Below are 11,826 nucleotides of genomic sequence, written 5' to 3' on the forward strand. Positions count from 1 at the left end.
TCAACCTAGGTCCTTTTTTTCCCTCTTCAGTGTTTCCCAAGGAAAATTCCTCAGTAAATTACCTGTACTTGAAGTGTATATTTTCTCACAGCTTACTCCCTCCATAACCTGATCTACTAAACTGACACTATCAAAACTGCTCTCCCTATGCCGACACATGACCTAAATTAATCAGTCAATAAATATTTTATAGTTGTAGTATACTGTAAGAGACATATCATGGCTCTAAGATTAATGATAGCCATGAGGACCACTCAAGTGTCTCACCAGATTGACACTACATGTCACTTACAGTATCGTGCAACCTGGCCCTGGGATTTCCAACCCTGGCCTGGGGATTTTAGGAGACCAGGCCACTTCAGGACAGGTGCAACTTTCATAAACCTTAAAAAGTTTATCCTTATAAAAAGTGCTTAAATTCCATTTATGAAAGAAACACCTGGTAATGGACCCAGACTGAGTACAGGTATAAGAAGAGGGGATGAATCCCATAAACTCTTAGAATGGTCTCCAGATGAAGACACTTCAGTCACTGGGTCATCTGACCCCCTGACTGCATTTGGCTCATGCCACTGACCTGCTTCCGCTGTTTATCTTGTGAAAGCGCTGCCAAAACAAACTGAACATGAGATGGTGCTTACAGCACATACTTGGCACAAATGAGATTGAAGGGGGAAAGTTGCTCCTGGGAAATCTGGTCAACTAGGACCACTGGAGACCCCTGAACATTACAAGTCTTTACCTTACTTGATCTCACAAAAAACTTGGCCAGGCACAGTTGCTCATGCCTGTAATCCCAGCACTTTGGGAGGCTGATGCAGACGGATCATGAGGTCAGGAGATTGAGACCATCCTGGCCAACGTGGTGAAACTCCGTCTCTACTAAAAATACAAAAATTAGCTGGGTGTGGTGGTGCATGCCTCTAATCCCAGCTACTCGGGAGACTGAGGCCCGAGAATTGCTTGAACCAAGGAGGCACAGGTTGCAGTGAGCCAAGATCATGTCACTGCACTCCAGCCTGGTGACAGAGCGAGACTCCGTCTCAAAAAAAAAAAAAATAAAAATTAAAACTTGACACAGGGAAGCACTCTACCTCTGAAAACCTAGTTTTCTCTTGGGTTATGAAACATGAAACTTCTCTCTTCTTTCGTATTTATCTATGAATGCTTCTTATTTATTTTTCTTTCACACTAATAACATGTTAAATTCCTCCAGGTCTTACTTGAAACCTGCTGCCTAGGCAATTTCATCTACACTATAGGCATTACCTGTCATCTACTTCATAATGATCTCTCCCCAATTCTTTTCACTATTTCACTATATATATATCTCTCTCTATATATCTCTATAGAGATATATATATAGATACGTATATATACACACACACACGTGTATTCACTATATATGTATATGTATACATATGTATATATGTGTATATATATGTGTGTATATATGTGTATATACATATATATGTGTATATATGTGTATATACATATATATGTGTATATATACACATATGTGTGTGTATATATATATGCATATATACGTATGTATATATACACATATATAGTGAATACAGAGACACTATTTCACTGTTTATATAGTGAATACACACACAATTTCACTACACATACACACACACTACTCACACATAAACACTACACTACACGTACACACACAATTTCACTATATAGTGAATACACGTACACACACAATTTCACTATATAGTGAATACACATACACAATATATATATATGTCGTGAAACAGTGAAAGGACTATGTGTGTGTGTGTGTATTCAACTTATTTAGTTTATCAAACCTCAACTGTGGGTTCCTGATATGGTTACCTAATTGCACACTCAACATCTCTATAAGGAAGTTTAAAACAAAACTTAAACGTGTCCAAGTGACCTCATAACATTTTCCCCCCAAAATATTTTTCAGTTACTTCTGACTTATTTTTCATCCTAATGACCAAAATCAATCTACTATTGTCTTCTGTTAAATGTGTATTCCAAACAAGTTCTCAAGTTCATACAGTTCTCTTCATAACCACCATTACCACCATGGTAGTTAATACTACTTCATCTCTCTAACTATTGTAATAGTCCACTTAACTGAATTTCTGCATTTCTCACCCCCAGCTATCATATATGCTATAGCCAGAGTGATATAAAAGTGCACCAATAATTAAAGCGTTTAATATCCTTCCACTTCTTTGAAGATTATGATGAAAATCCCTAATGGTCTAGTCTCTGCATGCATTTCTAGTCTTATCAAATATCCTTCAACCATATTTCTCTCAGTTTCTCATATGTGCCTTTTTCTTTTCCATTACTTTGTATATATTGTTCACTATCAAAAATTATTTTCTCTCTTTCTCAATCTATTATAAAATATTTAAATATATAATGGCTAGATTTACTGGAGCTATGCTTAGAATATCAATATCTAGTGGCTCAATTTTTATAAACAGAAGTGTTGTTGTGGCATCTATTAATATTTATTCTTTAATTTTCAATATAAGGGTCACTTCCTCTGAGAAGCCAATATTTACCCTTACCAGTTAGGATCTGTTCTTGAGTGGACACAGCTCACTGCAGCCTTGACCTCCCGGACTCAAGGGATCCTTCCACCTTAGCCCCTGGAGTAGCTGGAGTTACAGATGTGTGCCACGATGCCTAGCTAATTTTTTAATTTTTTGTAGAAATGGTTTTTCACTATGTTGCCCAGGCTAGTCTCAAACTCCTGGGCCCAAACATTCCTCCCACCTTGGTCTCTCAAAGTGCTGTAATTGCTGGTGTGAGTAATGCACCTGGCAAGATCAATTCTTTTCTGATGCAGTCTTCTAAAACAATATTTATTTTCAGCTTATATAAGTGTGATTATTTGATTAATGTCTGTCTACCTCACTAGGCTAAAGTCTTCATTAGAACACGAACCCCAACTAGTTTTGCTCATAAATTTATCCCTAGAACCTAGTGTTCCTGTTGCAAATATGCTCAATAAATATTTTTCAAATGAATGGTTGAGTGAACTAAAGAATAGAACTTAATCAAGACATAGTCCTAAAAGCAGATTAAGATAGAAATAAGAAGGAGATTAAGTGAGATGAAAAAAAAAACCCATGAATTGAATAACTTGTTTTCATCAACATTGATAACTACCTCACTTAAATGAGAGTTAGAAATTATGTCTATAATGGGCATTTACCATTTAGGTTAAAATTTTTTATTCTATTTTTTTAAGTGGAAAAAGTCAATTTCATCTGATTAAACCTTGATAAACTAAATAAGTTGAATACACACACACACCCACACACACCTTTTAAGTGAGCATACAAATATTCATTATTTTACACACACACACACACACACACACACACACGCATATTCCTATTAAGTGATCCTACAAATATTCATTAATTATTATACTGCAAGTATTATGCTGAGTACCTGGGATAAGGATAAATAAATGCTGGGCCCTGGTCTCATATCTCTGAGTCTTAGAGGTAAAAGAAAATATACATAAGAAGACCATGATGACCACAGAATTCAGAATGATAGATTCTTGCACTCCATGTGTTTAAAAGCAGAATGAAGGGACAACAATTATACTTATTAATTGTGATATTTAACCTAGCAGGAAATATATTGACATTCTGGCACAACTAGATGTAGTAACTAAATGATTAGTTTGAGACTTCTAATTTAGCATTTAATACCAAAGAATAATAAATAAGAATCAAGAGCAGTGCGTCTGAGATTGTGGAAAATGTCAGTAAACAGTAGGAAAGTAATTGGTAGCTTAGTTGACTGATCAGGGCCTTATTTTCTTACCGATTCTTGGGTTTGGTTAAATAACAGATACTTGTTAAAGTATTTTAGAGGTAGAAAATGGTATGATTTGGAGTCAGCTATATCAGATCAACTGTTTATCCCTACAAACTGCACAATTTCAGACATGGAAAGGGCATTAGAGGTCACCAAGTATCTAATCTACACCCAGCATCTGATCTAGTTAAATTGCACATGAAAAATAGCTCCATTAATAAACCCAATATTACATAATTAGATAAATTCTAAAACAGGCAAAAATGCAACTTTATCCTTTATTTCACATGTCATTTTAAAGACAATGCTTGATTTAGATGAGCAAAAAATGAATAAAATAATAACTCATTTGTTGGATGCATACTATGTGCCAGACACTGCTGAGTGCTATATATGTATTATCTCATTTAAATCTCTTGATTATGTGAGATCTGTACTATTATCATGGTCATTTGGCACCTTAGGAAACGGAAGTTTATAAATATCAAGTTACTTGCCCAAGATCAATCAGCTAGCATGAGACTGAGGCTGAAACATAAATTTGTCATATGTAAAGCTGTCACTCTCATTATCTAAACTCTGTATCCACAAACCTATTGTGGTTTTATCTACATAATGTTTCAACTCACAAACATGCCATCTTTTCTTGCATCATTATATAGTGTTGACAATTTCATGGGGCACAAGCTGTGTGTGTGCAATGAATCAGCCTTTGGAAACCGTATCGTGATCAATGTAGTGAAACGATCTTCCCTTGTCAAAATGAAAATGATAGGTACTGCCAGAATAAAAGCAACCAGGTTTGATTATAGTCTTTACCTCTGTGATACACACTTTAGAGCCCACAGGATTCCCATGAAATTATAGGTCTCCATGTTTCAGTGTTTCTGTCTAATATGTTCTTTATTTTTATATTGGCAGCGTGTCCTATGTAAGACAGTTTTGTATCGATGTAGCTTTGCCTAAGTGGGTCCCAGAGTGTTTTTTCACCTCTCATTATATTGGTAACACATAAATCTCAGATCACAAATTAAAGTTGACAAGAAATGTCACTTTCTTTGTTTCCTCGGTAAGAACGCAGTTTTTTTCTTGGGCTTCTTATTTAATCTAATGGGAAAATATTTAATCTTAGTCATTCTGGTATAAATTCATTCATTTAATTAAGAGCTTTTCAGGGGTGGGGCCAGGATGTCAACTAGAAGCAGCCGTGTTTGGAGGCTCCCATTGAAAAAAACCATAATAAGCCTGTGAATCCTTCACTGGCAACCAAGGTATCCAGGTTCTCATAAAAATTAACAAGAAGGCTGGTGTGACCTATTGAGAGAAGGAACAGTGTGGTGCGGCAGCCCACCTGCAAGCCACACAGGGAAGGAGAGCCCTATTCCCCGAGCCAAGAAAGGCAGCAAGTGAGCACACTACCCAGCCGGGGAAACTGTGCTTTTTCCATGGAACTCTGCAACCCATGGATTGGAAGATCCCACTCTTGAACCCATGCCACTGGGGCCTAGCATCCCAACTCCAGAATGTGCAGATTCTTAACAGCCTCTCAGCTGGACTCTGATTAAGCCTACAGAACTCCGGGCGGGGAGGGGTGACCAGCACTGGCTGCAGCTGCCTGCTAGCTAAGCCATTTGAGCTCCTTGGGGGCAGAGCACCAGCCAGCACTGGGACTCCCAACTGCATAACATGTTAAGCTCCCTGGACAGGGAAAGGGTAGCACCCATTTCTATAGCTCCAGGCTGTGCTTTTCCCCTGCTAGAGCCAGGAGGCTGGACGGCTCTGTCCCAAGACTTGTCCCCACAGCCCAACACACTGGCTGTGGCAGTCTGCCGCCAGAGTGCCTCTTTAGGCCTAACCCTGACTCATCCTGCCTCAGTGGGTGGTGCTTCCCTGCAGGATCTCCAATAACTCCAGCCAGAGGCTCAGGGATAAAATTCAGATCTCCCTGGGCCTGAGCCCCTACAGGGAGGGGTGGCCGCAGTCTCTGTGGACCAGCAGATTTAGCCTCTCCTCCTGGTAGTTCAGAGGAATTCCAGGCAGCCCAGATGATTGGTTTTCCCCCCAGCAAAATACACCCTCTCCACCAAGGGACAAAGTGCTTCGTTAAATGGGTCCTGCTCCCTGTGCCACCCAACTGGGTAAGATCCCCAAACAGGGATTGTCAGACACCCTATACAGGAACAATTCTACTGGCATCAGGTTGGTGCCCCTTGAGGTCAGAGGTCCCAGAAGAAGGAGGAGGCACCCATCTTTACTTCTCTCCAGCCTTCTTGAATGACATTTCCAGGCACGGGAGCAAATCAGATGAATAGGGCCTAAAGTGAATCCCCAGCAAACTGCAGCAGCCCTACAGAAGAGGGACCTGACTATTGAAAGAAAAAGAAGGAGAAAGTGACAACAACAGCATCAAAAATAACAACAACAAAAAAGGCCCCCCACAAAATCCTCATCCAAGGGTCAGCAGTGTTGAAGACCGAAACTAGACAAACTCATGAAGATGAGAAAGAATCAATGAAAACATGCTGAAAACCCAAAAGGCCAGAGTGCCTCTTCTCCTTCAAATGACTGCAGCATCTCTCCATGAAGAGCGCAGAACTGAATGGAGTATCAGGTGGACAAATTGACTGAAGTAGGCTTCAGAAGATGGGTAATAAAAAACTACGCTGAGCTAGAGGAGCATGTTCTAACCCAAAGCAAATAAGCCAAGAGCCTTGATAAAAGGACAGAGGAATTGCTAACTAGAATAACCAGTTTAGAGAGGAACATAAATGACCTGATGGAGCTGAATTGACCAAGTGGAAAAAAGGATATCAGAGTTTGCAGACCACTTTACTGAAATAAGACATGCAGACAAGAATAGAGAAAAAAGAATAAAAAGGAATAATGACAGCCTCTGAGGAATAGGGGACTTCATAAAAAGACTGAACCTACAATTGATTGGAGTACCATAAGGAGACAGGGAGAATGCAAGAAGCTGGAAAGCATATTTCAGGATATTATACAGGAGAACTTCACAAAGCTAGGAAGACAGGCCAGTATGCAAATTCAGGAAATACAGAGAGCACCCATTAAGATGCTCCATGAGAAGATCAACCCCAAGCCACATAATCATCAGATTCTCCAAAGTCGAAATGAAGGAAAAACTGTAAACGGGAGCCAGAGAGAAAGGCCAGGTCACCTACAAAGGGAAGCCTATCAGACTAACAGCAGATGCCTCAGCAGAAACTCTATTAAGCCAAAAGACGTTGGGGGCCAATATTCAACATTCTTAAAGAATTTTCAACCCAGAATTTTATATCCAGCCAAACTAAGTTCATAAATGAAGGAGAGATAAATTCCTTTACAGGCAAACAAACGCTGAGGGATTTTGTTACCACCACACCTGCCCTGCAAGAGCTCCTGAAAGAAGCACTAAATATGGAAAGGAAAAACCTGTACCAGTCACTGCAAAAACACACAAAAATATAAAGACCAATGATACTATGAAGAAATTGCATCAACTAATGTGGAAAATAACCAAATAGCATCATGATGACAGGATCAAATTCACACATAACAATACTAACCTTAAATGTAAATGGGCTAAATGCCCCAATTAAAAGACACAGACTGGCAAATTGGATAAGGAGTCAAGACCCATTGGTGTGCTATATTCAGGAGACCCATCTCAGGTGCAAAGACACAAGAAGTCTCAAAATAAAGGGATGGAGGAAAACTTACAAGCAAATGGAAAACAAAAAAAGCTGAGGTTGTAATCTTGGTCTCTTACAAAACAGATTTTAAGCCAACAAAGATCAAAAAGGACAAATAAGGCATTACATAATGGTAAAGAGAACAATTTAACAAGAAGAGCTAACTATTCTAAATATATATGCACCCAATACAGGAGCACCCATATTCATAAAAGAAGTTCTTAGAGACCTACAAAGAGAATTAGATTCCCACACAATAATAGTGGGAGACTTTAATGCCCCACAAGTATTAGACAGATCAATGAGACAGAAAATTAACAAGGATATTCAGGACTTGAACTCAGCTCTGGATCAAGTAGACCTAGTAGACGTCTACAGAACTCTTCACTCCAAATCAACAGAATATACATTCTTCTCAGTGCCACATAGCAGTTATTCTAAAATCGACCACATAATTGGAAGTAAAATACTACTCAGCAAATGCAAAACAACTGAAATCATAAAAAACATTCTCTCAGACCACACTGCAATCAAATTAGAACTCAGGATTAAGAAACTCACTCAAAGCCACACAATTTCATGGCAATTGAACAACCTGCTCCTGAATGCCTCCTAGGTAAATAACAAAATTAAGGCAGAAATCAAGAAGTTCTTTGAAACCAATGAGAACAAAGAGACAATGTACCGGAATCTCTGGGACACAGCTAAAGCAGTGTTAAGAGGGAAATTTATAGCACTAAATTCCCAGATCAGAAAGCTAGAAAGATCTCAAATCAATACCCTAAGCTCACAATTAAAAGAACTAGAGAGGCAAGAGCAAACAAATCCAAAAGCTAGCAGAAGACAAAAAATGACTAAGATCAGAGAAGAATTGAAAGACATAGAGACATGAAAAATCCTCCAAAAAAAAAAAAAAATCAATGAATCCAGGGGCTGCTTTTTTGGAAAAAAAAATATATGTATAGATAGATAGATAGATAGATAGATAGATAGATAGATAGATAGATAGCTAGCTAAACTAATGAGAAGAATCCAATAGACACAATAAAAAATGAGGATGGGGATATTACCACTGACCCCACAGCAATGTGAACTCCCATCAGAGAATAATATAGACACCTCTGTGCAAATAAACTAGAAAATCTAGAAGAAATGAATAAATTCCTGGATGCCTGCACCCTACGAAGACTAAAGGAAGAAGTTGAATCCCTGAGTAGACCAATAACAAGCTCTGAAATTGAGGCATAATTAATAGCCTACCAACCAAAAGAAGCCCAGGACCAGACAGATTCACAGCTGAATTCTACCAGAAATACAAAGAGGAGCTGGTGCCATTCCTTCCAAAACTATTTTAAAGAATTGAAGGGACTCCTCCCTAAGTCGTTTTATGAAGCCAGCATTATCCTGATAACAAAACCGGGAGGAGACACAACAAAAAAAGAAAACTTCAGGCCAGTATCCCTGATGAACACAGATACAAAGTCCTCAAAAATACTGGCAAACCAAATCCAGCAGCACATCAAAAAACTTATCCACCATGATCAGCTTCATCCCTAGGATACAAGGCTGATTCAACATATGCAAATCAATAAGTGTAATCTATCACATCAACAGAACCAAAGACAAAAAGCACATGATTGTCTCAATAGATGCAGAAAAGGCCTTTGATAAAATTCAACATCATTCATGTTAAAAACTCTCAATAAACTGGGTATTGATGGAACATATATCAAAATAATAAGAGCTACTTATGACAAGCCCACAGCCAATATCATATTGAATGGGCAAAAGCTGGAAGCATTCCCTTTGAAAACTGGTACAAGACAAGGATGCCCTCTCTTACTCTGATTCAACATAGTATTGGAAGTTCTGGACAGGGCAATCAGGAAAGAGAAAGAAATAAAGTATTCAAATAGGAAGAGAGGAATTCAAGTTGTTTCTGTTTGCAGATGTCATGGTTTTATATTTAGAAAACTCCATCACCTCAGCCCAAAAACTTCTTGGACTGATAAGCTACTTCAACAAAGTCTCAGGATACAAAATCAATGTGCAAAAATCACAAGCATTTCTTTACACCAACAATAGGCAAGCAGAGAGCAAAATCATGAATGAACTCCCATTCGCAATTGCAACAAAGGGAATAAAATATCTAGAAATACAGCTAACAAGGAATGTGAAGGATCTCTTCAAGGAGAACTATAAACCACTGCTCAAGGAAATAAGAGAGGACACAAACAAATGGAAAAACATTCCAACCTCATGGATAGGAAGGGTAAATATCATGAAAATGGCCATACTGCCCAAAGTAATTTATAGATTCAATGCTATTCCCACTAAACTACCATTGACATTCTTCACAGAATTAGAAAAAAAATTTTAAATTTCATATGGAATCAAAGAAGACACCATGTATCCAAGAAAATCCTAAGCAAAAAGAATAAAGCTGGAGGTATCAAGCTACCCAAATTCAAACTACACTACAAGGCTACAGTAACCAAAACAGCATGGTACTGGTACCAAAATAGACATACAGACCAATGGAGCAGAACAGAGACCTCAGAAATAACACCACACATCTATAACCATCTGGTCTTTAACAAACCTGACAAAAAGAAGCAATGAAGAAAGGATGTCCTATTCAGTAAATACTGTTGGGAATAGCGGCCAGCCATATGCAGAAAACTGAAACTGAACCCCTTCTTTATACCTTACACAGAAATTAACTCAAGATGGATTGAAGACTTAAATTTAAAACCCAGAACCATAAAAACCCTAGAAGAAAACCTAGGCAATACCATTCAGGACATAGGCATGGGCAAATACTTCATGACTAAAACACCAAAATCAATGGCAACAAAAGCCAAAATTGACAAATGGGATCTAAGTAAAATAAAGAGCTTCTGCACAGCAAAAGGAGCTATCATCAATGTGAACAGGCAACCTACAGAATGGGAAAAAATTTTTACAATCTACCCTCTGACAAAGGTCTAATATCCAGAATTTACAAGGAACTTAAATTTATAAGAAAAAAAAATCCCATCAAAAAGTGAGGAAAGGATATGAACAGATACTTGTCAAAAGAAGACATTTATGTGGCCAATAAACATATAAAAAAAAGCTCAACATCACTGGTCATCAGATAAATGCAATCTTAACCACAATGAGATACCATCTCATGTCAGTCAGAATGGTGATTATTAAAAAGTCAAGAAACAACTGATGCTGGAGAAGATGTGGAGAGATAGGAATGCTTTTACACTGTTGGTGGGAATGTAAATTAGTTCAACCATTGTGGAAGACAGTGTGACGATTCCTCCAGGATCTAGAACCAGAAATACTGTTTTACCCAGCCATTCCATTAGTGGGTATATACCCAAAGGATTGTAAATCATTCTGCTATAAAGATACCTGTACATGTATGTTTATTGCAGCACTATTTACAATAGCAAAGACATGGAACCAACCCAAATGCCCATCAATGATAGACTGGATAAAGAAAATGTGGCACATATACACCACGGAATACTATGCAGCCATAAAAAAGGATGATATCATGTCCTTTGGAGGGACATGGATGAAGCTGGAAACCATGATCCTCAGCAAACTAACACAGGAACAGAAAACCAAACACTGCATGTTCTCACTTAAAAGTGGGAACACTGAGAACACATGGACACAGAGAAGGGAACAACACATACCATGGCCTATTGGGCGGTGGTGAGTGAGGGAGGGAACTTAGAGGATGAGTCAATAGGTACAGCAAATCACAATGGCACACATAGACCTATGTAACAAACCTGCACGTTCTGCACATGTATCCGTTTTTTTTTTTTTTTTTTTTTTTTTTTTTTAGAAAAAAGAAAGCTTTTTCTCTCTAGGGACCATATAAGGTCTACTTTCTAGAGGGCTTCAAGTATCATGAAGGCATTAAGAGAAATTAAGTATAGCGGAATCTAATAATTCTTAGTTATCTTCCATACTGATATTCTCTTAAATTTACATTATCCCATCTTATCTGTGGGCCTCAGTGTCTGTGTGCTTTAATCTGCTGAGAAATTCATGTTGTCAAATGGTCTTTGGGCGCGTAAATGACAGCCACATGTACTTTATCCTGTTAATGAGTCCTTACTAGTTCCAAACCTGTCTGTTGCTATTTCCATATTACTGTTGAGGTGGGGGTACAGAAATAATTGTTTTCAAGTCTTCCTCTGGCCTACAAAAACTCTCTTCAGGTTTGAAAGGACCTTTGTATAAACATATAGGACAAACATTTTTATTCTATGACCCTGTAATTATATTC

Source organism: Hylobates moloch, unplaced genomic scaffold (genome assembly GCF_009828535.3).
Source record: "Hylobates moloch isolate HMO894 unplaced genomic scaffold, HMol_V3 SCAFFOLD_19, whole genome shotgun sequence".
Taxonomy (NCBI): Eukaryota; Metazoa; Chordata; class Mammalia; order Primates; family Hylobatidae; genus Hylobates; species Hylobates moloch.